The 26,653-nt window shown below is 38.6% G+C and overlaps 1 protein-coding gene across 11 annotated transcripts in view; it reads right to left on the reverse strand.

The window, feature by feature from the left end:
- Positions 1 to 26,653, reverse strand: part of LOC310898849 (uncharacterized protein) — a 283,775-nt gene that overhangs the window by 50,643 nt on the left and 206,479 nt on the right. Inside the window, exon 1 of one of the 11 annotated variants that reach the window (XR_014583785.1) lies at positions 16,636 to 16,758. The exons of 9 other annotated variants lie outside the window; for them this stretch is intronic. The gene's annotated coding sequence lies outside the window, so the exon portion shown is untranslated. Of the gene's footprint in view, positions 1 to 16,635; positions 16,759 to 26,472; positions 26,528 to 26,653 lie in introns of those variants that run through there. One more of the 11 variants, XR_014583786.1, reaches the window with a different exon arrangement.

The raw sequence follows: 26,653 nt of genomic DNA on the forward strand, positions 1-26,653 counted from the left end.
AATATTTTAAGCAGTTACCACTACATCTTTTTCAAATATATCTTCTGATCTTCCCAGTAATTACTAGCTGTATGCAACGTACCATTTTTCTGTCTCGTTAAGAACCCAATAGTATAATTAGATATGCAAAGCCCAAAACTGTTTATCATAACTTGTTATAAAAGATATAAAAATAACAACAAAAACTTTGTCTCTGATAGAGGATTAAGGAAACGTATCGAGAATATACTTGCACAAATCAAGAGCTGATCTCACAGATACATCCAAGCCAAACAGTATTTGAGTAGATCAGTTACCTGTAGTAATGGGAGGATGTTTAGTACTCATAAAAGAAATTGGTGATTGTTTAGAAACCACAAACTTTGTAAAATGCGTGTAGCAACATTTAATATTAAAGAAAAAAACTAAGCCTCAAAAGTTGAAGTGAATGGGCACCATACAATGTCTCAAGCTGGCTAATGTGAGTGACTTTTAAGGAATCAAACTATCCTGTCAAAAGAAGTGCTTCACTTAAATGCCAGTAAACCGCTTATCAGTTGAGAGAGCAGAAATCCCACAGCTTTTCTACTTCTAGCTGTCATTTTTCTTCATTGCAGTTCATCTCTATCATAAAATTTACCTCCAAGGCAAGAAAAGGCACTGGAGGAAATGATTGCAAAATTCTGGAAATAGCGTGTTGTGTCACACCAAATTCCTAGCACTGATGCTGGGGTAGGAAGTAGTCCAGGCTGGCTAGGCAGCTATAGGTCTAAGCTATAAAACAGTTGTAGCTTAAAGCTTTTTTTCAATCTTTTCCCTAAAATCCTGTTTGTAAGCGCTTGCTAAATAAATCTTTTTGTTCCACTGTTAAGCCTGGGTAGAGCTGGGGTAGGGAGGAGGATGGGAGATGGATCAGAAAAGCACTGGGAATCTTCACAGCCTGCAGGGGCTAAGGAGTGTTCCCTGTCAAGAATCAGTCTGCAAAGAGCCCGGGTGGGACTTGTACCGTCGGTGACAGCTTTTGGGAAGGAGCTCCCTCAGGCAGGTATAAATCAATAAATACTCTATTGCAAAGTAAAGGTGGTTGAGAGACATACCAGCAGTTCTAGATGAACTGAGTATTATTATAACCTTAGGCAATACAAAGCTGACAAATGATATCACTTGCACTCCCAAATGGGTGGCACACATCCAGGAAAATGCATTAAAATGTTAAGGACCCTAAAAGGAATGGGCACAACAGCATTCATTTTAAAATCTGAAATCCACCTCCAATGCCTATGTCTAGCCACTAACAATTTTCAGTTGTTAGGAAATACTAATTCATGCAGCTGGATGCAAATCCCCTCAGTTTTTCTTCCAAGTTGTCAGAAGCCTGACAAAGAAGATAGCCTCGGCCTCCAGGAAGCAGGTTCAAGCCCAAAGAAATATCAGCATTTCCTCATGTCAGCAGCTACTGCAAGGAACGTCTCTTCTGCACTGAACTCGGGTACTTTTGGCTTTGCTGTCTCATGCACAGCAGCACGTGTACGCCAGCTCTTTCGCCCATACATACAGAACATGAAACACATAATTCAATTCCTGGAGAGAAATTTGAGGGGTGGAAGGAGAGGAAGGAAAGCATCATGTGAGAGATTGTAGTCACCTTCCTTAACATAATACTAGCAGATGCTCAGACAGCACGGCAGAGACAAAGTATAATAGGAACACAACTTCCTTCCTGAAATGTGGATGTAAAAAAAAAAGCTCAGATGAAACCCAGTTCTTTGAGAGGCCTGATTCTCTTCATCATAGAAGTATCTTCAGAAGGAAATTTACTGGCAATGCGTGATAGCCTTTAAAACCATTATTAGTAGGACAAGAGGCAAATTTTCAAGTTCTGACACTACTAGAAATGCAACCATAGTGGAACAACGAAATATTAAATGCTTCTGTGTCTGATCCAATAAAAACAATACTTTGCATTTCACTTATCAGATAATTAAAGTTGTCCAACTGCTTTAGAAAATCTTTAAAACTATTCAGTTGCAAGCATGACATTCATAACAGCATTCCCATATAATCAACAAAAAGATTCTCAAGTTATACATAAGACAGGCTGAGACTGATCAGAAGCATAGAAAACAAGAAACATAAAGGATTTCTTCACTATTTTTGCTGCCAGCTTTTGCAACCCATCTTTGTTAATGAACATCCTTCATTTAGTAATTGCAGAGATGAGAAATATTCCAGCTCTAATATGGCAGGAGGGGCATCAGATTTCATAGAAGACACAGCTATTTCCACCCCTCAAATTGTACCTGCTCCAGACAGTTTCAGGTCAAGCCAGAGTTGACTGATCTTTGTGTTCCATATTAAAAACAAACAAAAAACCAACAACGAAAAAACACCATTAACACACACACAGATATTTTAAATCTAAACTCCAGACATCTTTGATCTTTGTTGAGAGTTAGGTGGCAGGCAGAGTAAATGGAAACTAACATTACAAAAGGTGCATCTTTTTTTTTTTTTTAAATATATTTTATTTTGAAAACATCACAGGCAACATGGAACAAGAATTCCAGAACCAACTTCAATTCTGATATATATTACTTGTGAAGCTTTGCTATCAGCCACTTCTCAGGTCTCTTGAATAATTTCTCAGCAATTTAGTAGAATGATACATAGGTCTCCAGATTAATTTGTCTGGATTGACAATGATGCTTTCAATTTAGAGGCATTTTAGTCACTTAAAGAGGCAGATATGCTGGGATGAAGATAAACATAGGTACACAAGACAAAAATTCCTTGTTCCTCTTCCACTTCAGAGTGTTAGAAACAGTCTCTAATACTTCAACTGTTACTCCTGCTTGCATCTTGGTTTTCTTCCAGACCCCTTCCACTTTTAAGTCCAGGCTCCACATCTCCACTTTTAAAGCTCCATAAATCTCTGCCCTACCAAAATCTGTTCTCATTGCCTCATGTACCTTGCTCCCCTTCATTAAATCTTTCATCTCCTTTTCTTCACATGTTTCTTCATGCTACTATTCCTGTTCCTGAAGATATCCAGTGCTCTTATTGGCTCATTCTCCCACTTAAACTCCTCCTAAGAATTATTTGAAACAAGACCAGCAAGATATGTCAAACACTGAATCCAGCAAGCTTTCTTCAGCGTAACACCAACCTAAGCCTATACTGGTGCCTGAACATGGTGCCGTGGCTCTTTTAAAGGGCTTTCTCTTTCCGGGACACGAGCTGGGGGGGTGGGGTGGGGGGGTGGGGGGTGAAGTAGCATTTACTTGATTCTGCCTAGAATTTTTTTCTGCCTCCCCATTCTTTCATCGTAAGATGTTAGTTATGGACAAATTCAAAACAGTTGCTAATAAGGTAATTATTGAAAATAGCTATTAACATCTTCAGAAACACTGTACTTAAACCCATGCAAATTTGATGTGTAGATACAGAAGTTTCCCCAGATGACTATGTAGAATTTACAGGACATCTTAACGCAAATGCCTTTAATCGCCTCAGTATTTTATGCTACATCCTGGCGTGTCACACTCTGGATGCAAAAATGGAAAGCAACAATGTTTATCCCTTGGAATAACGGAAATAGACACAAAAGGTAAATAATCATTGCTTTAGAGGCTGATTTTCTGCAAAGCAAGAAAAGAGGCTTCTGTGAAGCCTCCAGTACTTGCTGCCATAGTAATGCACCCAGTCTGGCCAAAGTCTGCTCCTAGAATGACACCCGGTGGCCATAAAAATGAACAGCAAGACATTCCCTTGCCCTTCAGTATCACTCCCTGCTCTGAAGAATAGGGGCCATCACTGGAAATTCTTCACAGGAATCTGCAAAACACACGAAAATCCTGTGCAACATCCGTATTACCATACATGCACAGGCTTACTACGTAATGCATGGTGTTTTGGACAACCATGTACTTTTTGTTCTTGTTAAAGTTGTATAAGAGTAATAGCTAGTGGTTTCAGAATTACCGAAGTGAAATTTCTTATTTTATTCCATACTTTCATTTTGGAAACATCTAGAAGTGGGTGAGTGGCATTTCCAAATTATAATGATCCAGATGTAGGATTCAGCCATAAACTTATCTTCCCCACCTTGGAAAAGCAGTTTATCTATTTATTTGAAGTTATAAGACTAAACCGCACTTATTCAGCTTTAAGCTTTAGGATGAAGATATCTAAATTAGACACATCCATCACTGTGGTTAAAATACCTTCAAACCAAGTGAAACAATAAACTGTGTTTAAGTAAATCATTGTATTAAACAAGGCATCATGCTCTAGAAAATTAATTGGCAATTGAACATCAGTGAGAATTGAGTTTCTTGCCACTTATTTTATCCAGCTTAACTACCATGAGTCACAGCAGAGCTTTTCTTAAGCAACATCCTAGACAAAATGATGTGATAATATTTTGTAGATAATAAGAAATGTACTGCTTTAAGTGAAATAAGCAAGAGAACTTCAGCACAGATTTTTGGTGTTACATTCTTAGACCTTTTGGCAAGTTAAATGGAAAGGGAATATTTATTGCTTGTCAGTTTTCCTTTGTCTCATTTTATTTCTCACTTCAGAGTCAAAATTCCTGCTGATACCATAAGCTTCTTTATAGTAGCTAGGGATATTACAGAAGACCATTGTCCTTTTTTCTTGTTGAGAAATATCTAATTTTTCTCCAGTAGGTACAAAGCCAAATACATAAAGCTTCACAGACATCCTTGCACAACAGAAATTCTTAAGGCAAGGGCAATTCTGTGCTTCATTTGGCAATCCTTGCACCATTACCCTCACTGGGCACCAGTATAACAGAGATGGCTGGTAGGTATCGAGCCATAACCCTGCAAACTGCTTTTGCTTTACTGTCTTCTCATCTCACCTGTGCCTCAACATCCCTGCTTAGAAAGATAAGGGTTAAAATACCAAAAGATGTTTGCTTATATAAGCATAATGAAATTATTCAGGTACTTTGTCTGAAGTAATGGTTTATTAAGATACATTAGCATACAACATCTGAAAGAGATTACCACTGCACAGAAAATGGCACACACATGGCAAGCGTAACAAACTGCACTAGTCTGGAAACAATGACAAAAATGTGTCACTTATCAGTAAGTTATACACGTGTACTTACTGGCCAACCAAGTATGCAAGAATGTAAAGCTTGTGGCAGATCCAACAAATGAATGAAATCTAAACAAATAAGAAGCATAGCAATGGGAAGAATGACCTCCCACTGTATTAAGTTTAAAGCTGGATATTGCCAAGAGACATGCAAAGCTGCTGGAGTATGCACAGAGCTAATCCTTAAGATACCATGGAGCCAGACCAAAGATAGCAACGAGAAGGCAGAAGGTGGGTTAAAACACAGCCATGCAAACTGCTGCCAGCTGCCAGAGCTGGGTCAGGATGCAGACCTCTGTGTTGCAGCAAGCAGGGCTCAGGCTGAGCAGCCTTCAGAGGATAGTCCGAGCACCTCCTTTCGTCTTATCCCTGCTGTCATGATGCAACAGTAGGAAAGTTTTAAATGCTTTTCGTTTGCTTGCCTTTTGTTCACTGAAAAAGAAAGACCAACTTGTGATCAGCTGGGAAGTGTCAACATTAATTGCCAAAGTACTACTAGATTTTTGTACTCCCTCTTTCACCTGTTCCCCTGTCTCTACAGACTGCTGTGTTAAACCAAATCATGATTTAAATGCACTAGGTCCAGGTGTGGGAAAACAATGTCTTCATAGATCAATGCAAACCAGATAAAAGGTACCAAAAGATTAAATCACACAGCACGGTGTTTCAGACTACTGTATTTACACCCACATATACTACCTTTATGCATGTGCTACCATATTTATACAGCTCCATCCAAGTTAGGTCTGTATTTTAGAAGAGAAAATTATAAACATGTGCATGCACAACCTCTACCCGAATCCTAAGACAGACCTGAAGGTTCCAAAAGTAAAGTTGTGTAAGCAGAGGTAAGCATCATCCTCAAACCTGTCAGAGGCAGGAAAAATGCAAACCTCAAGCTCGTCACATCCCTGATGCCTTCTGAACCCATTCTTAACTTCCAGATAACCAGGAAATGTTGCTTCACATCAAACAACAAGATATGATGTCTACTGACGTTCAGTTGCTTGCTCAGTAAATCACCTTCAACAAAATGCTTATTTTCAGGTGATCATTTATTTTTCCTAAAACAGTTTTAACACTCAAGTCCCACATTTTATAAATGCTCAAAATAACTTATTCTGGTGCAACTTTATGCAGTATCTTGACAAACCTCTATGAATCTGACAATAGTGAAGTTTCTTATTCCTTAGCGAAGATTTCTTTCATTTTTGGCATGACATTTACATTCCCAAACTTGACAGATGCGGTAATAGTTGGTCTTGGCATTCACTGTTAAATGACTCTGGCTCATGTGTTCATTCATCTACTCTGTTTTAAAGAATTCCTTCTGGCTGTTAGTGCTTTTCAGCAGGACTCTTCTTTTAAGTACTGTTTACTACCTTTGCCTGTATCTGTGGAAGAATATTTTATTGCAGATGTGTAGACCAATGTATTTACCTCATAGGATAATTCAGTATCAGCTCTTCAGATTCATGAATACTGAAAGAGAGTTTCCCCCCGCTTCGTTTTCCTGTAATTTGCCCTTACATTCAGTTAATGCCCTTTCTTATATAATCACGTTTGCTTGTAATCCCTTCTCTGATTTGTACATTCAGTATCTCTTGCCCTTTAAAAATATTTTTATTAGCACATCCATAAGCTCATTTGTAATTCCAAGAAGTGTATAACCCCTCACCATCATTCACAGTGTACAATGGAGATCTGCCTCTATTTTGCCCACCAGGATATAATTTTCTTTCTATTCCATACTGAGCTGATGACACTGCATTTCTAACACTTGATTAAAACTAACAAAAAAGAAACCTCAAATGAAAAAAAGACAAAGTGGTGAAGTAAGGATAACAAAGGAGTTCTCAAGGTGTGAGAAACAGTTGTATTAAATCTGAAGTAGGAAGCCCTCCCTTACTTCACATTAACATAGCTGCCTTACACAGTTACTGCAAGCACTGTGGCAGTGCTTATATGCATTTCTCTGAAAAATCCCAAGGACAAGAGAGAGCTAAGTTGTGCAAGGCTGACCCCCAAACAAATAGATATCAAGAAGTAAGATCTCTCTACCATTATACAATTTGAAAACCTCACAATATGTGGGGATTACAAGAACATCGAATATCAATTCATTGTACTATCCTTTTCTAGATCATTTTCCAGTATTCCATTCCCACAGGTAAACTAGAAATGAATGCTGTATCTTGCGTTTGTTGAACAGAACTCAAGGCATAAGACATTGTAATTGTTGTTTTTCACACAGTTAATTATTTGAGTTGTAAGCTTTATCAAAGTTTTACTACTTGGTAAGCACATGCTTGATACTGCATTGCAAGCAAGTCCTTCAAAGTTATACTCATTTGCAAATCCAATTATAAAAGAAAAGGTGAAATGGACTGTATGTCTTGTGTGGCAGAAACAAAAACTCTTTATACAGCTATTAGAACTGCTAGTGCTCTGGAAACAAGCATTTAAAAAAGTTGAATAATTTTGCTTTTAACAAATTAGCAGAACAAGCCAAATGGAAAATTACAAGAGTTGAGAAGTGTTAGTAATACAGGAAATAATGTTCTATAGAGCATGTGGATAGTGCAAATAAGGTGTTCTTCAGTGAATGTACTTGTTTTCCTTGTACTAGCAGCTCAAACGACAGTATAAATAGCAACTATTGGAAATGAAACTATAACTTACAGAGATCAGTGTTTCCATAGTGACTATAAAGGGGAAAGTTCAAGTGAGATTTTGATTAGGAAGGTCAGGAAAGCCAATCTTTTGTTATGCTTGTTCTCCCCACAGTAGAAGACAGGTGGTATCTGTGCCAGCTGCAGATAGGCTAGAAACACAACCGCGAAGGCAGAATTACAATAAGAACTCAACTTTCTTGAAAGCCCTACTGAAATCAAATGATTGTCTTCCTGAGATGGGCATTAGATGCTTTTTATGGGTGTCTATAGCCCTAAGTAATACAATACCCCATACTGCAGCATCCAGTTCTTTGGTGTCTTAGATACATTAAAAACTTTTCTGCCATTAGAGAAGTGCTGCAGCTGCCCATGAAATTAATGGAGGAAATTGTCTACATATATAAATAAAATAAATATAAGTCCCTGAAAGAGATGCACTGGGAACACCCACATGTCACAAAGTAAGATAGTAGTCCTGCTATACATAAGCTAAAATATACCTATATTTATTCTTTTCTACAGCCTGCCCCAAGAAAAGGCAATACCTTTATTGTCAGAATAGCTCTGAGAGGGACATTGATATCCCAGAATACCAGCAAATATTCTACCAGGCCGTCTGCAGAAGGACAACCTCCCTCTTTACCTCTTCTTGGATCAAGTGGCAGGCCACAGTGAAGGCACCAAGATTCATGCACAGCTGAACCATATGGACATCTCTGCAATCGTTTTGAGGCAATTGGTGACATCTAAGTAGTGGCTGTAGTCATTCAAGTTCCTCTGATGACTCTTCAGTGATCAAACTGACCCTTTGGTTAAGTCATTTGTATACAACTTTATACACGCTGAGTAAACATGGTCTACATGCGTGTTGCTTTTGTCTGGCAAACCACTGAGGCTTATTGTAAGTGACTGATGCTGGACTTCAATATATTTTCAAGAAGGCACAACGTTCCCATTCCCAAAAGGGAATGGCATGTTGAATACATAGGGATCAAAGGAACTCATAGTTGTTGACATGATTAGAAGTAGGAAAGATGATTCTTACTGAGTAAAACACACGGCCTCCACAAATACTTTCCCTCATGAAATAACACCATGTTCTTATCTAAGTTAAGCTTCTGCATACTGATCACTTTAATCAGACTGAATTAATACGAAAATGCTTGATCCAGTTCAAAGATGGATCTCTGAAACCTTAAATCTACCTTTTCTCTGCAGAAAATGACTAATCCAGAATTCTGATATATTATCTCTAATAAGATGTGCCAACTCTACGTCAAGGTTGACTTAATTAAAAATAAATATACAAAAAGAAAAGCTTGCTTCAGTCTTGTTACAAATTCTCACTAAAAGTTTCCAAATATATTTAGAACATGTTTAGAAACATTCTGTCAAACCCTGACACAGAGTGATAGTCATTATGTTTCCATTTCAATGGAGACAAAATATGAAATTGAAGTTAGATTCTTACCTATTCTTTCATTTTACCATGAAGATCAGTGTTGGTCTTTAAAAATGTGAAACGGCTTGCTTACACATCATGAACTTCTGCACAAATTTTGTGATATTTTAATCATTTAAGTTTTATCACTTAAAAAAAAAAAACTTAATATTTCTAAATAAAACAAAAATTTTAATTCCTTAGGATATTAATAACTTTAGCACAGTGCTTTGACCATTTACTAAAGCCAAGATGAGTTCCCTGGAAGAAAAAGAAAACATAAGAAATGGGCAGATCTTGCAGGCCCTAGAATGTTCTGTGTTACACTGGATAGACTGGGCTTTATTCCCCATGAATATTCCATGAAAGAAGATATAAGAATACCTGTCTCACTTCACTTATGAACTGGAAAGAAACATTTTCTCCTGGTAAGAAAGTCTTATGACTTGACAATAAAGGACATTTACCTGACACAAATTCTGCCATTAAAACATATTTTTAATGACAATTTTTCTAGTATGGGAAAGTGAGTTTTTCAAAATGAGACTTTTAGAAGTCATAATTTTCATTGAAATTTATTTTTTAGGACTCATTTCAAAATAAGCTGGCATTACACTAAACAATATCAACTGGATGTATCACCACAGTGCCTCTACAAGTTTTTAATATGCCGAGGATGGCCAACGCGTGATAGAAGAGTCATTGCAACAAGCATGAAGTATCCTGAATTGAAAATTCTATTCAAAAATGCAACACTATTTATGTCCCAATAATGTCCTGTTGTGGTTTAACCCGGCTGGCAGCTAAACACCACACAGCCGTTCGCTCACCCTCCCCCCTCCCTCTCTGGGGAGGAGAAACGGGAAAGTGAAGCCGGTGAGTTGAGATAAAGACAGTTTATTAAGACAGGAATATAATAATATAAGGAATATAAGGAATATAATAATAACAATAACAATAATAATAGTGATAATGATAATAGTATTAACAATAATAATGTGTAAGAAAACAAGTGATGCACAATGCAATTGCTCACCACCTGCTGACCGATGCCCAGCCTATTCCCGAGCAGCCGGCCCCCCCCACCCCGGCCAGCCACCCCTATATATTGTTTAGCATGACGTCAGATGGTATGGAATACCCCTTTGGCCAGTTTGGGTCAGCTGTCCTGGGTCTGTCCCCTCCCAGCTCCTGCTGCACCCCCAGCCTGCTCGCTGGCAGGACAGAGCGAGAAGCCGAAAAGTCCTTGGCCTGGTGTAAACACTGCTCTGCAACAATTAAAACATCAGCATGTTATCAGCGCTCTTCTCATCCTAATCCAAAACATAGCACCCTACCAGCTACTATGAGGGAAAATTAACTCTGTCCTAACTGGAACCAGGACAGATATCCACCCCTTATTCCATACCATTTATGTCATGCTCAGGTTACACTCTTTCCAATATATTCTAATTAATCACCATTTTCATCTATGATATATAGCAATTATGGTAGTGATGACATACAGTATTATATAATAATTAACATACTACAATTCAACTCATGGGCTATTCTCACCCAGTATCAAATCCCCTTGAGGTACACACCGGACTTCCCCATTCTTTTGCATTACCCACCAAGCGCATCCAGGTCCCTGAGCAAAAGCAATTCCACGAATGGGTTTGCCTTTTCCTGAGGCAGGAGTAGCCCAGACTGTTTTACCCAGCATGTTTCTTACGTGCACTACAGGAACTTTATCCCCTTCTACAGTGCGTAACAGGTTTGATTGGGCAGGTCCAGCTCGGTTGGCAGATCCCCTGGTATTGACTAACCAGGTGGCCTTTGCCAAATGTGTATCCCAATTTTTGAATGTCCCAGCACCCATTGCTTTCAGTGTAGTCTTCAACAGTCCATTATATCGTTCAACTTTTCCAGAGGCTGGTGCATGATAGGGGATGTGATACACCCACTCAATACCATGTTCTTTGGCCCAAGTGTCTATAAGATTGTTTCGGAAATGAGTCCCGTTGTCTGACTCAATTCTCTCTGGGGTGCCATGTCGCCATAGGACTTGCTTTTCAAGGCCCAGGATAGTGTTCCGGGCGGTGGCATGGGGCACAGGATATGTTTCCAGCCATCCGGTGGTTGCTTCCACCATTGTAAGTACGTGGCGCTTGCCGTTGCGGGTTTGAGGGAGTGTGATGTAATCAATCTGCCAGGCCTCTCCATATTTATATTTCAGCCATCGTCCTCCATACCAAAGAGGTTTTGACCGTTTGGCTTGCTTGATTGCAGCACATGTTTCACAGTCATGAATAACCTGTGCTATAGTGTCCATGGTCAGGTCCACCCCTCGATCACGAGCCCATCTGTAGGTTGCATCTCTACCTTGATGGCCTGAGGTGTCATGGGCCCATCGGGCTATAAATAATTCACCTTTATGTTGCCAGTCCAGGTCCACCTGAGCCACTTCAATCTTAGCAGCCTGATCCACCTGCTGGTTGTTTTGATGTTCTTCAGTAGCCCGATTCTTGGGCACATGAGCATCTACATGGCGTACCTTTACAACCAGGTTCTCTACCCGGGCAGCAATATCTTGCCACAATGCCGCAGCCCAGATGGGCTTGCCCCTGCGCTGCCAGTTGTTCTGCTTCCATTGCTGTAACCACCCCCACAGGGCATTTGCTACCATCCATGAATCAGTATAGAGATAGAGAACTGGCCACTTTTCTCGTTCAGCAATATCTAAAGCCAGCTGAATGGCTTTTACTTCTGCAAACTGACTCGATTCACCTTCTCCCTCAGCAGCTTCTGCAACTCGTCGTGTAGGACTCCATACAGCAGCTTTCCATCTCCGATGCTTTCCCACAATACGACAGGACCCGTCAGTGCTGAGTACAAATACCAGGTTAAAGTCATGACCAGATATTTCATCATTTCATAAGCCATTGCTACACCGCACAGTACCATAACAATCTTAAACCAGGGCCCGGAAAGGATAAACAGTGCAACAGGGAGCACATACAGAAAGTAACGCACCATAAAACTCAATTTGGAATACAGGTACAGCAGACTGGAGATTAAGGCAATCAACATCGTGACTAGCAACTATTAAGCAGGTCCAATACTTATACCAATTTTAGTTTAACACACTCTGGTCAGATTTGTCAATATCTCAACCCTTCGGGCCCCACGTTGGGCGCCAAAAGGACTGTTGTGGTTTAACCCGGCCGGCAGATAAACACCACACAGCCGTTCGCTCACCCTCCCCCCTCCCTCTCTGGGATGGGGGAGAGAAACGGGAAAGTGAAGCCGGTGAGTTGAGATAAAGACAATTTATTAAGACAGGAATATAATAATATAAGGAATATAAGGAATATAATAATAACAATAATAATAATAATAGTGATAATGATAATAGTATTAACAATAATAATGTGTAAGAAAACAAGTGATGCACAATGCAATTGCTCACCACCCGCTGACCGATGCCCAGCCTATTCCCGAGCAGCCGGCCCCCCCCACCCCGGCCAGCCACCCCTATATATTGTTTAGCATGACGTCAGATGGTATGGAATACCCCTTTGGCCAGTTTGGGTCAGCTGTCCTGGGTCTGTCCCCTCCCAGCTCCTGCTGCACCCCCAGCCTGCTCGCTGGCAGGACAGAGCGAGAAGCCGAAAAGTCCTTGGCCTGGTGTAAACACTGCTCTGCAACAATTAAAACATCAGCATGTTATCAGCGCTCTTCTCATCCTAATCCAAAACATAGCACCCTACCAGCTACTATGAGGGAAAATTAACTCTGTCCTAACTGGAACCAGGACAGTCCATTATGAAAACTACTGAATCTTTCTTGCACACATGCAAACCACTAATATATGGCTTAGTAGTGCTCTAGTTAAAGTTTGTACTTAAGATCAATTAACATGCAGGAACTACACAGAAAGATTATTCTGACTCCTATCCTAGATGTATCAGTACAGCACAGGCTACTCAAACAACAAAAACCTACACAATCCAATCCCCCCCCCCCCCCCCAAACAAAGGCAAAAAAATTTAACAAAACACCATCAAAAACAAACAAACAAACAAAGCATACTCCAAGAAAAGAAAACAAACAACAAAAGCCCAACCAACCAAAGAAACCACTTGCAGAGCAAGGAAGTACCCAATGCTGAACTATCACAATTTTCAGGCAAAAGCCTCTTTCCTCCAGTAAGGGCAACACCAGTACAGTTATAGGTACAACACTGATCATTTCAGTCTTCATTTATCCTAACACACTACTGAGAAGAATTAGGCATGGCGTCCAGCCGATACCACTTTGGAAGGGGGTCTGGTGACAATGATCTAAGGCCAATATGGCAAAAAGCTTTGCTGCACCAGTATCATTATATGTCATGACATTCTACATTTGACACTCAGCTTCCTAGAAATAAAGCAACTGACTGCAGTGGCTCAGAAGAAATTGCAATCATTCAGAGGTAAAAATAAATTCATTGTGTTTTCTTCTAAATTTAGGTCTTGTGGCAATTCAAGTAAATAAATAAAAGACTGTTCTCTAAGTAGCAATCCATGTAACCCACTAATTATCAGAGACTATGGAATTAAAAAGCTATAGATGCGAGAAAATTGTAATGTAAACTACAAAAATCAGGTATGATTTAAGGACACATTATGCTTAAGACATTTCATGCATTCTCAGTACATGACTGAATTAAGAATTTACAGTATTTCCCTTTAATTAAATTACCACCTGATCACAATTTGATGTCATGAAGCAATGATATCATGGCAATGACCATCATTCAGATTATCGCAAAATGTTACAAAACATATGGAAACACTATGCCTATATACTTTCTGATGAAATAAAAATTGGAAATATTCCAGAGGAGAGTCTTTCATATTCATCCAATCCCTTAATTAAAATCCAGACGATGTCTATAAAACTACAGATTAAAATATGGTGATGATCAGGTAAATTTATGGATATGAAACACATGAGGGGGAAAAAAAAAAGTAACATCTTATACAGTTGTTAAGAATCTTGCACACCTTTACCAAAATCATGTTTTGACAGCCCTGGCTTGTTTTTCAAATTTTAAATTATCAAAGTGCTTTGTTACTGAATAAGAGGCAATCTAAAAAAGCAATTTGACAGTCAAACAAAATTATTAGAGGGGGAAAAAATTGATTGTGAATTGATCTTTGAATTTGCCAGTCCTGGTCAGGGTTAAACAGCCTTCTATAATAAAACAACACGTTAATAAAGCAACATTTAAGTATAAATAGTATACACTATCATCAATAAATGATATATATATATAAATATAAAAAAATATATATAAATATAAAAAATTATCACTTTATAAACTTATGACCAAGACATAAGTTCCCATTTCTTTGTGCTTGGTTACACAAGAGTTTTAGAGGAACACCTCTAATTTACTAATTTAATCAAATTCTTTCCCAAGAAAATTTGTTCAGTCTTATTACAACTTTTTTTTCAAGTATCAATCCATTCTGGTTTCATAGACTTCATTAGTCATCCAAATCCACTGGTTCCTCTGCCTTCAGTTCAATTATTCTCAGTTCATTGTTATACAAGTAACTTTAAGTAAGATCAATGAGTCAACTGTGTAAATCAAAGTTACACTGAATATCATGCAAGAGACTTGGCTTTTATGGTTGATCTGAGCTATGAAAACCAAACTGAAGGAGAGAAGGACAGCTACATTAGGGCACCTCTGACATCAGCTGAAAAACAATGCATAATACTGACACTTATGACGAGACCGTAAGCATCATGCAACCTGTGTTGTTCTGATATTCTAGCTAGGGTAAATTCATGCAGCTTCACTGGTTTGCAGCTTACGGGTTGGTAAATTCAAACTCACACAAAAGAAACCGTAGAATAGGTGGTTCGGGTTGATACAAAATATTTTTCTACGAAGTAAGAAGTAAGCTCTTTTAACTAAGTAGGTTATCTAGCATTTCTCTTTCTACCCTGACATTACTTTCAGCCATTTATAAATTTTTTCTGCATGCAGACTTACTACGTTCAAAGACCCATTTTGAAAGTAACCAGTCACTATTAATTTCTGTACATTTAAACATCAAGAGATAAAAACAGATAAGAAGTAGCTTCCAATATCCCACAATATGCATATTTATGCACAAACATACACATTCCCTCCCCCCAACCCCTTTCCCTTCCCACTGTTTAACATGTCCTAGGAAACACTCCTGCAGGAGTTTAATCAATGGAGATCACAAAAATACGATGTTCCCGCTTCCCTCTACCCCTTCTCCTGGCAATGGAATCTCAAAGCAGTTTTCTTGCCTACTGAGCTCTTGACCTTTTTGTTAAGTTGACAAAGACACTGTAGTAACCAGCCAAACATGCAAACACAGTGAAGACACTACAGTAGGAACCATTCCTGAATCTTTAAAACAAAGGTACATTTGCCAGTAACAAGATTCCTCATCTACCTAGGACAACTTCTGTCATCTAAATAACCTAATATAGATACAGCAATACTATGGAAACAATACCACGGGGATCTACACAATAAGGATCCTCCCTTACAAATAACTGCAGGATCACTTCTGTAACTTCTGAACGGGGCTATAGGAGATTGCAAATAAAACAACATTGTACCTTGAAAACCAGAATTGTTTTAGATAATAGTAGCCTACCACAGTGCAAATGGAAAAAGCTGTTCACACTTCTTTTTAAGATATCTGATAGCAAAAAGAATTGAGATTCAGGGAACAAATATTGTGATAGAAATGCTGATACTCATGTATGGAAAACAGTAATTGATGCAGAAATCTGTTGTATCTGACATGATAAAAGCGAGGAGACACTAACACCAATCCGATAACCGCTGTCATGTTATGCAACCATTTCATTTCAGTCTAAGACCTAAAAATTCTGTTAAGACCTAAAAGTGGACATGAACATTTTCTGCCAATTACTGCTTGAAAGGTTGTGATTGATCCTTCAATATCAAATCAGTGGATACTTTAAGACATTTGAACACCATGACAGAAGAAAGGAGATCCCTGAAACAGTGCTGGTTTCACGCTTTTTCCTCATTCTAGTTGCAGAGATAAAGGTTCAGATAGGACATAGGACAGGAACAAAGGATCAAGAAATACCACCACAGACTAAAACAGAGTACACCAATTAACAAGAAAAGGATACACTGTGCAAAAGAACACTTTTTGCTGACAGGAATGGAGAAATTATCAAGGTCATAATACAAGACCTCCAACTTGGGCTTTTCAATATTTAACCTGATATGCTGTTGGAAGAATCTACCTGTAAGTGTTCCATTCCTTTTATATTTGGGGCAATAATAATTGCTATTTAGAGTAAAAAAACCAACAACAACAACTTAATGCATAAATACTCAAATATTACCTTGTCCTGAGATATCAAAAATATTCCTTCAATTTCTTAAAGAAAGCATTATCAGAAAGGCATCTGCAGTAAGTCTGCCAGACATGCTGGAAATAAACATTTTGCCACAGACAGCAATGGAAAATTCCACCAAGCTCTTCTAAATATTGATGATATTGCTTAATAGGAAGCACTGATTCATTGAAATTTGTCACATCTGGAGAACGAGCCTGTGATAAACAGGTAGGTCATCTGTTTATGTAGCCAGACACTGGGGGAAGAGTTCAGTGTGTTCTCAGTATCCAAACTATTTTTTGTGAAATCCATTACCAAAGAGAAAAATAGAGTACTTCACTGTATGAGTAGCTGAGGGGGAGAGAGAGAAACCCCACCTAAGGCCAGACTAATTTTTTTCCTGCAAGTACTGAATTCACTGTTTTACAATGGCCTTTAAAGTCATTAAGAACAAATAAAACTGAATCAGCCTGCTCCCTGTACTGAAAATAAGACACATTAATATTTCTGCCTAAAGTATAACCTCTTTCCATGGCAAAGCATATCAAATTGCAGAATTAAAAAAAAAAAAAAAAAAAAAAAAAAAGAGGAACACTAGCAGATACATTCAGGATAGATATCAAGTCCTGAAAACCAGCTGTAATTTAGTACATAAATATAATCATAAAGAATTCATTCTGGCAAACAGATAAACAAGATGCAGCACAACATATATCCTAACTCCATAATCAACCATACATGTGCATGCTTACATAAATCCAATAGGTTAACTCAAGACTGATACAGCTTCTATCGTAAAATAAATGATTTTTCACCTTTGCTATACAGTTATTTTCAGGTAAATATAGCATCTACAACCACTCTAAATAACATTTATTGACAGTTAATGATTTTGCTGTAAAACATCTCTTGCCAGTATACCAAATGTGGCCCTTCTGTTTTCTATCTACTGAGAAAAGGAACAGGGAGATGGTTATGCAACATGAACAGTTATTTTGCCTAAATGGGGCCTGGAAAAAAACAAAACAAAACAAAACATTTTCTTAGCAGAATTTACTATTATTTAGGTGGGAAGGAATACTCTATCCTCTCTGTCTCCTCCATTCACTGTTTTCTAAACAACAAATCTGTCATTTTTGCTAGTCACTTGGGAGAGAGCCCTGGGGTCAGCCTTAAGAGTTTAAAGGAGTGTGGAAGGACCTCTATTTAAACATGGAATATTAGTGAGAAACTTGGTAAAATGTAAGAATCATAGGCACAGCTGTAACAAGAAATTTAGTACAGGGAAAGGCATGATCAAATCACCCCACATATCATGACATGTTTTTGTCAAAAATAACCCATATTTCTACTGATAAATCAATGTTTCTAGAAGGACAGAGATGGTAGATCAATGGAAAGTTAATAACAACAAAAAGGAGGTGCTGCTCAGTGTATGTAACTGTAGTTGAACTGGACCACAGGAAGAGAAGAACAGCTCCATAGCAGTTAAGAAGAGCACATCTATCTTGTGCCTCTAGAAAATCCCAGAAAAGAAATTTTAATTTAGGAATAATTAGTATTTTCACTTTAATCAAGGCTTAGCCAGAAAGCCATCATTTCTTAAAACCAAATATGTTTTGTGGTACCATTACAGACTCCTTGAAACCAAACTCCCTGTTGCACCTGTGACAGAGACTGCAGCCTTGCACCGAAATACTTACAATTCTCACAACACATATGCTCTAGGAGGAAGCGCCAATTAGCATGAATACCATCTTGATTTGCAGATCTGATAAACAGGACAGTTACAGCTTCATGAATTGGCCACATCCAACAGGTAGAATGCATTGCCCCCAAATTAAACCACCACACCTGCTTGCAGAGGCATTTATTCCCCAGTTGCCAATAACATCACTTTGTGACAGATCCTTAACTCTCCCCCTGCATGCTTGGAAAATAATTCTATATCTAATGAAAAGCTACAGGACACTGCAAAAAAATGATTCCCCCCTCACCCTTACTGAGGCTTTTGTGTGAAGCCTCATAAATCTCATTGACAGCAGAGGACCCTGATATTTCCTTGTCATTCACCACCTCCCTGCCATGTCCAAAGGAGCTTCTTCAGATTTATTTACCCTAAGTTTTGCATGATATTTAACTGAAATTCAGATTTGCTTAATTAAAAAATAAAATGACATTTATGCCCTCAAATAATTTGCTTAGTTTTATAATAGTTGCTAAATGCATTTTGTTAACATGATGGGTTCAGATCAAATATCTCTGGGTAAAAAAAAAGGATGATTATTACAGAAAACAAAAGGCAGATCTTATTTACTTCAGTGTATATTTGTCAATGAAATATTCAGAATAATTCCACAGAACAAATCTGGGGAACATAGAAATTCATATAATCTAGTTAGAGTTTTCCTCCTTACCAAGTTGCTCCCATTCATCTATCATGCAGCTGTTAAAGACTAAATATACAGCCAGACCCCTCTCACCTTCCCACTTATTTTTCTTCCACTGGGACTACAAATAGGATTTTAGATATTTATCTCACAAGGATTAATGCATCTCCACTATAAATCTAGCTCCTGTGCTGCTATGTAAGTTACTCAAGTGCTCCATAATCAAAATGTAAGTATAAACTACAGCCAATTAATTCAAGATGCAGAACTGGAGAATGGATTGCAAAATCCTTCCACAGATCGCAAAGTTATAAGCTTTCAGATCCACCCTGCTATACAGTGGGTCATATTGCAGAGTTCACATTTAGATTTATTATGTGCTTATGTGTACTCAAAAGTTCTACTCATCAGCTTTTCTTTATAAAAGCCTTGCAGTCTCAACATCACTGAGATGCAGAGAGGACAGTTTTTTTCAGCAAGATGTTTGCCTTTTTCTGATCCATCCACGCAAGGCTCTGTCTGTTTAGAAAGGGCTTTGTATGCAAAACAAACAGACAAACACAAACAAACAAACCACAGAAAACTTCAAACATCATGTAGTCCCCCCAGCTACAATATCTATATGTCAGATGGTGGAAGCCATGCAAGAGCATAGATGAAAGGATTTTATGCTCATCCTCTTTCTTCAAAAATTCATTCTTCCACGCCAGAGATTATTGCTGCCCACCCTGAAGTTAGATAAAGCAATTTATTAAAGTTTACACACAGGTTAAAACGAACAAACAAACCACCACCTATGTATGTGAAATTATCTCTGTAGTTTTCAAATCTGTTGTTGTTGTTGTTTGTTTTGGGTAAATTGCAAGAACGTGGATTTCTAAATCTCTGTATTTCAAAGCCATTACAAATTCCATTAGGCCTGATGATTTTTGTTGATCAGAAAGTCCACTGATTTTAACTGGTATTGGGTCAAGCCCAGAATTCTTGGCTATTTAGTTGCTTTTTTATAAAGGTAACTAAACACATTGCAGGATTTAGCCTGAACTCCTGGTGCCTAGACCTTGTCCTTCATTTCAGTTTACCTCTGCACCTTGCAGGAAACCACTTCATAAGACAGAAGTGGTAGTCCTGACGCCTGACCAGCAGGCTGATCCATCAGGCCTAGGGTAGCGAATGAAGGATGTGCTGTCAGATACCTTGGCCCCACGCCTTGGCTGGGAGAGAACGCGTCAGACACCCAGCAGCTCGTCTGTCTGGTCTGCAGCTCAACTACATGGTGGCAATAGTTTCTGCAAACTTTCCTCCCTCTCTTCCTGGAGATATTAGCAGGATGTCCTTTCTGGAAAGCCACTGATGAGAGCTATGCTGTCCCAGTGACGCACACTCTGCATGCAGCACAAAACCTTTTCAGCCCCGTAAAGGGGAAACCACAACAGTTGCTACAAGGCACCTACACTGAAAGACTGGAAGATGATCTGAATACTAAATATGAATGCTAAATAGCACCCACTGATAACAGAAACTCATACATTTTGCCTTGAATTCAGCAGGGGTGGGTGGGGAAAAAAAATTTAAAAAAAAGAAAAAGGTATAGTTTAAAAGAAAAAAAAAACACAACTAAGAAACCTAATAAATGTATTTGTTCTTTGCTGAAAGTGATTTTCAGGTACAAGTGATCATCTTCCAGACTTGTGCTTTTATAACCATTAGCAAAAAGACAACAGGGGAAAACACACAGAAACAAGCAGAACCCATAGCAACATACCTGGTAGTTTATTGTGGTCAAATGTAAAATAAACATGAAATTTAATGAAATGACTTAGTAAAATGCTGGCTTTGGATGATTACTCTTTAACTATTACTTTCTACATGCTGAAAACTTTTACATTGATGAAACACTTAGACTTGTTTTCTTTCAATTCTCAGCCTTGGTTTCTGTTACAGAAAATAAATGTGGTAGGAGAGAACATTTTTCATATCCCTCAGTGTGTTTGTTTTGACATGTGTTTAGTTCTCCTTTCCCCACCTCCATCCACGAGAATACAGGCTTGCATTGTCCTGCACAGCCCTTTGGATTTTTCCACTCCTTAGATGTTGCATAAGTTTATTTTTAACTTGTTTTTACATCATTCTGTATGCACTGAAGCCCTTTCATCATTACGTGGCTTTCTTGTGAATGCTGCAGTGTGAACACTGTAAATGTGACCGCATACAGACACTGTAGCATAAGCAGCATGTGGCAACTTTAGCTACTGTATACAAGATATTTCAGAAAGTCTTTCTAGCAGAGTGCATGCACTTTGTCTCCAGCTTCCAGACAGCCTATCATATAGCACTCAAGGCAGCCAGGGCTTTTATGGGAAACAGATGGTAAGAGAAAGTCACGACCTACTTAGTAGCTAGAGTGAAAAGCAACTTTAAAACTAGTTGGTCCTGCTCCTTTCTCAATTCCCTTGAGAAGCAGAAGTCATGCCACTGAAGTCAGTGGAACTACAGCAGTGAAATCCTGATGTTAACCCCCAAAATCAAGAACGCTGCACAGCTGTGCTTGCGACAGCCAAACATGCAAAACACACATTTTCATCCAGTGAGAGTTCACGCAAATAGACCCCTCACAATTACTCCATCTGCAAGCCAGACAATATTTGCTCCCTCTTCACAGATCCAAGCCACAGAGGTTTTAAGCAATTCAAGGAGAGGTTATAAAACTGTGTCTGAATTAAGGCTCTAGGCTGCAGCACTCAATGGCATCACACCTCCACTAACTCTGCTCTCTTCCGCATTTACTCACTACCGCCCGTTTCCAGAAATCTGGTTCAAGGAACAGTAACTGGCAAGTGAAATAGAGACCTACAGGCTGATGGACTCTAAAGAGCTCATGGGACAGCCACTACCAGGTTAGGGGAAAACAGAAGCAACATTTGACTTATCCCTTCTTCCACTGCAATCTTGACCTGGCTGTTAAGACTTTTATTTTCCCTAAAAATATGTAAATTGTAAGCCTTTTGTATAGAAGGCAGCTTTTAGAACATCAGGCAGGCATCGTCTTATTGAAAACAGTTTGGCGCCTAAATCCTAGGCTGCTGTACCTCTTTGCAGGAAAGGTGCTTGGCATTTTACATGCTTTTGCACAGAAATAACAATTTCAGAAATGTTGCAAGAATGTAGTTTGCAATCAGTAGTTTAGCACAGATGAAAAGCTGCAGAACAAGATACTTCTGCAGAAAAAAAACTTTCAGAAAGTTCAGAAAAAACTTTCTAAAGTGGAATGTCTGCAATTCAATGTTAGGTTGTGATGAAACCATAAGGTATGAGTTTTCATAGGCAGAGGAAGAGAAGCAATATGGACAAGTGTAACTCCCCCAAACCCAGAAGATAGCTCCGTATTAGCACAGGCAAAGTTCCTCCCAAAGAGATAAAAATCTCCCTTGTTCATTCTGGGGTAGCAGGAAGCTTTTCACTTCCCCTTCTTTGAGGAAAGAAGAACGCAGACTCCCGCCAAAACCACAAACTTCCTGCACACAGAATAGAAAAATCACTTCCAGAGTGATTTTAGCATAGCAGAGCTTACTCAATGTAACCCTGTGCAGAAGTAGGAAAAAATAAAGGTTAAAGAAGTGCACCAGTAGCACAACCAATATGAAAATGCCTGGAGCTTTATAAAGATTTATTCTCCTTCCCATCTTTATTCCCTCTACACAGGCTACGCATTGAAGATTTGCATTTGAAAAGGACTTGCTCATCCTCTCCAGGGGATCAAAGCAGAAAGAAATCTTACTGCTGACTTTAGAACTTCATTAGTTCCCACAGCAACAGCCCCATCATACACACACCCGTCAGTTCTGGGAGCTGCCTCGCAAGCAACCCACATCTTGTTTGTAGCAACTGCACTTTGCAAAGAAAAGCACACTTCACACAGAGCTGCGGCATGAGACCGATTCCTCTGGAAAGCTTAGTGCTCTGCCAGACCTCTCCTCCGCTAAACCACTCTACATCACTTCATGGGTAAGCATTGTAGTTGGGAATTCATCAGCACTGCATTGTAAACAGAGCTCCACACCTTACAGAATAACTCTAAAAACTACAAGATAAATCCTTCGAACTATTCCCTCTAAAAACTACTTCCCAGCAAATGTTAAGATCCCGTTATCTCTGGTCTCTGCAATTGCTAGGTCACGTGTTTCTTCTTCACTGCACATACCTAAGGTCCTAGGCGCTTTGGTTGACCTGCATGATCCAGGTGTAACTGATGATAACAGATCTGAATGAGATTTTATAGATGTACTCACCCAAAGAAAAATGCCTATATGCATATAATGAAAAATCAGGACATACAATCAAAGAATCATATAGGTTGGAAAAGACCTTCGAGATCATCAATTCCAACTGTCAGCCTGACCTATATACCACCTTGCCTTTTACCAGTGTCACAGAAAAGATCACAGCTGCTGGCATCTGGTGCCCTTTTCATTTTTTGTGAAGGAAAAAAAAAGTATTTGCATAAATATCTGCAGTAAATGTCCTCAGGGGGAGACAGCTTAGTCCTAAATGATCCACTCAACTCTCTTTTGAAATAAGAAGGAAATGAACACAGACAAAAAATAAACATTTTTCGGTCTTGTATCTATAGATTCTATTGATTATTAATACCCTCTGGAGTTGAATGTCTTGTACAGGAATCACATTTATTGAGTAGCAGTATAAAAACTGCAGGCTCCCAATGAGGCAATCTGAGAGCATGGAAAGGGAGGAGTATCTTATCCAATTTCTCTGAAGAGAAGCACTGCAATTTTCTCTGTGGAAGCTGCTGAATGCTTGCCCCTCTGAGCAAAGATCTCCATGGATACTACATAAGAAAGATTTCAGAGAGGTGCTGAACAAAAGCATTCAGTATCACTTTCCTTCTCAGCCCATACAGGTAAAAGACTTCCAGTTGGAAACAGACTTCTTATTTTGTGCTTGTAGGTCACATAGATTTTTCTAAAGTCATATCAAGAGGTACTTACAATGCTAACATAATATATTTGATCTTTTAAAATCAATTCCACTGGTGGTGTGTTTGGGGAGACTAGATCAGACCTAACCTGGGAGGTTGAGAAATCAATCCACAGAATATAATGAAATACACACAGCATATTTGATTTATTATAACCTAGAAAACAAATACACTGCCCTACTTACGGATTTGTTGAGCTGACTACTGCACAGACCACTGATGTTCTTTTACTGAAAGAGCTCAGCCCATGACACCAACCCTGCCCAAAGTGTCCTGTATTACCACAGTTCAGATCAGTTCAAGATCCAGGACAACGGAGAATGTAAAGAGGAGGAGGAAGAGGAAGCAAGAGGGGAAGACAACTTCATAGGAGACAGAGAACCATGCTCTAATTTTTATCCTAATGCCAACATATTTATTGAAATGTTTTGTCCTTAAGTGAAGTGATTTTCCTTAAACAACGCTTCGCTTTTTTGCCCTGATTGAAAAACATGGGGTTTTCCAATGGTTTAGGGAAAAAAAAAAAATCAGGTAGCACATAAGTATTGCTCTGAGCAAAATGAATTTATATGACCATATTCACAATGTAAAATATTGAGATAGTCTTCTAATACCTGGCTACCTTGTTCTCCAGGTCAGGCACCTCTGTATCACAGTCTAAAATGAAGACATACATGACATGTATAGACTTACAGATTTTTACAGAATCAGCACTGGGCTAGTTTTTAATTAAAATTATTTTATCTTTTTAAATAAATTAATGAGCTTGTGGTACAAAGCAAATTATACCTCTTCAGATCCTCCAAGCTCCTGGACATAGTACAATTCACCAATGCAGTGTATGTGTAGAGATGCCAATTTAATGGAATTTCTGCGTTGGATGTAGAAGGGTTACTGTTTTTGAAGATATGTTTTCCATCTGATACTTGGTCCAAATGTCATGAGCCTGAACACACTATACTTGAGACCATGTCATTTAAGACACATTCCATACTGGATAATTTGAGACTCATGAATAGCAGGTTTTAGATTGTGATACCTTCAAAAGCACCAATTTTAAAACCCATAGTTGCTCTTTTGTCTTGTTGTTGTTCTTCATGATGTTTGAGAACTCTGCATTAGGAACGACTTGGATGAAATCATAAATCCCTTTTCCCTCCCACTTGCACATGGCTCTCCAAAATGCAAAGTCTTTCTAGCTCTTAGTCATTGTCTTGAATAGACTGGAGGGAAGAGGAGAGGGACAAAGGCGACAACTTGGAATGAGTTGGAGCAAATACAGCTACCAGTATCAGCACTGAGGATCAGACAAAAGGATCTGTCAGTAATTTCTATTTTACTTTACTTCATCAAAAGTTTTACATCAAAGGTGATCTAAGTGTACTGGATGACTGAGCTTAAGGTCTTCACCAAAGAGCTAAGAACAACTGACAGGGATGCTTCTTCAGTACAACAGTAAGTAGAATACTTCTCCTGTGGCAAGTATATATATATATATATACACACACACTTTTTAAATCTTAAACTTCACATTAGGTCTGTTAACATACTCAGCTAGAAAGTTTCTCAAGCTTTCTTCGATGGCTAATTACACCATTTTGCTCTTTCCTCTCCTGTTGCTGCTAACAGTAATGCAATGCCAGCTCTGTTTTTTTATACAATGAAGTCACTGAAAAGAACCCTCCACACGGCAGCCACCTTTACTCTCCATCATTTAAAATAAACCACCAAACCCACATACGGCACAGCTGAATTCCTTTTAACATTATTGTCAAAGAACTCAATAGGTTCCAAATCAACTTAGGTGAAACATCATTAGACTGTGGGGACAGAGCAGTGACACCAGTCAGAGAGTTCTGAGACCAACAAGAAGAATGGCTTCTCACCATCCCTTCCCATGCAAATGGATTCAGATGTAATGAGGATCCTATATCCACTACTGACCTTCCTTGTGGATATTAAATGAGAGTTGCATTTCAAGTGTTTTCTATTGCCTTTTTTTTTTTTGGCAGTCCCATTTCCTCAGAAGTTTCATTTATTGTCAGTTGCTTCTGCTGGAGAGGGAAAGTTATCCCACCACAAGAGGACCTTCATCCCATAATACCAGTAATGAAAGCGTCTAAGGTTCTGCAAAAGTATTCAGTCTACTCTTCCTTCTCAAGAAATCATTTTAATTATTTTCTTTCTTTCATAGACCCAAACTTCTGACCACAGTCTGATGTGCTGCTCAGATGTTTATAGGGCTACATAATTTTATTGAATCTTCAAGAAAGAATTTATAGGCTCTGTGGAAACTAAAGCACTTCAAATAAGAAAGACCAATGACTAAACCAGTGTAACACATTTCTTGGTCTCCCCTCAGCAATTTTTGCTTACCCTCCTACGATACTCTTCTCAGACTGTGCGCTTACCTCACCTTTCAGTGAAAGATCTTTAGTTTTCAATGACTAGTAAATGGAATTTTGCCAGACAATTATTGGCTTTGCTTCTCGTATAGCTTGTAGATGTTCCACTGAAAAAAAAATAAATATATATATATATACATATATGTCTGTATGGATGTTTTATTAGTTTTGGTTATATTTATCCTTTAAAACTGTATATGAAAAATAGTTTTCAACATCTTCCATTGATCCAT

The sequence above is a fragment of the Anser anser genome (assembly GCF_964211835.1).
Source record: "Anser anser genome assembly, chromosome: 4".
Lineage (NCBI taxonomy): Eukaryota > Metazoa > Chordata > Aves > Anseriformes > Anatidae > Anser > Anser anser.